Here is a 1,484-nt window from a genome sequence, read left to right on the forward strand (position 1 = left end):
CCAGCGAGGCTTGTGTCTCCTTAACAGTGACTTGTCTGCCCCACATCATTGTCCCAGGGGGCTGCATCCTCAGGTTCAGTCTCTGCACTCCTGGGGAGATGAGAAGAAACCTGGAAGCTGGCTCTAATCCACATTGGGCTAAGCCATGATTTGTTTGATACATGGTGTTCTGCCGGCGTGTCCCAAACACCCGTAATTACAGGGTAATTAGTCCAAACAGACACACACCACACGATAAGAAAGAAAACAAAAGGTCTTTATCAACAGAAAAGCAGAAACAACTCCCTTTTTAAATGTCAAAGGGATTTTCTGGTACACACAAGGCACAGGTTAAATGCAATCCAATTTCTCACCCAGTAACTGGGAAATTGAGTCCAGTTCCAAAGTCCAGAAATTCCACACACAGTCTTGAACAGGGAAACAGCAAACCATGATCTTGACGGAACTATGAATCAGATAAACTTCCACGAGGCTAAACCAGCACGCTGCTCTTTTTATCTGTAGCACTAATTACAGCAGCCCCACCCAACCACAGGCGGCCTCACTTATCTCCTGTAATAATCCTTCAGTTGTTCTCTCCTGTGCATCACTCTACGCATGTGTGGGTCCATCATAAGTTCTTGTTCAGAATCCAGGGATGATAAGGATGATTGATCTCCTCCTGGGCTGTCTGCCAAACTCCCCTCTTCCCTGTCACTCACGCTTCCTTCGTCAGAGGAGACTTCGTCGGCAGATTCTATCGGGGGACAAAACAGGCCTGTGGCATGTGGATGCTTCCCCTACATTCCTTGGCCAGAGCTAACCACAACACATGGTTTGTTGAATAAACCACAATTAGCTGGGCTCCCACAAGATACTGTTCAGAAGCAGAGGTCACACTAAGCTATAATTGGGAAGTGAGGGAGTTGTGGCGGTTTTATTTCAATGTTCTATGCCAGTGATGGCGAACCTATGGCACGGGTGCCAAAGGTGGCACGCGGAGCCATATCTGCTGGCACGAGTTGTTGCCCTAGCTCAGTTCCAACGTGCACGTGTGTAGCAGCCAGCTGATTTTTTGCTCGCATAGAGGTGTTTTTGGCTTCCAGAGAGCCTTCGGGGGGATGGGGGAGGGCGTTTTGTACTCTTCCCTGGCTCCAGGGAAGCCTTTGGAGCCTGGGGAGGGTGAAACATGACATCAGGCCCAAAGTCATTATGTGAAGTCCAAGGTGGGCCTGACACAGCTTGAGAGAGAGAGAGAGAGAGAGATGCCACACCACATTCCTTTCTCCAGATGCCAGAGTAACAAACACAGGAAGGAATCGGGACATAGGATTGGCCCTCATTTATTATTATTATTATTATTATTATTATTATTATTATTATTATTATTATTATGTCAGTACAACACAGCAAACGAGATCACTATGCTGGATTTCGTATTTCATTACCAGTCGGGCGCTTCCCAAGCACCTAGGACTGCGTGATGTAGTGGCGAATTATTATTA

Source organism: Erythrolamprus reginae, chromosome 2, assembly GCF_031021105.1.
Source record: "Erythrolamprus reginae isolate rEryReg1 chromosome 2, rEryReg1.hap1, whole genome shotgun sequence".
NCBI lineage: Eukaryota > Metazoa > Chordata > Lepidosauria > Squamata > Dipsadidae > Erythrolamprus > Erythrolamprus reginae.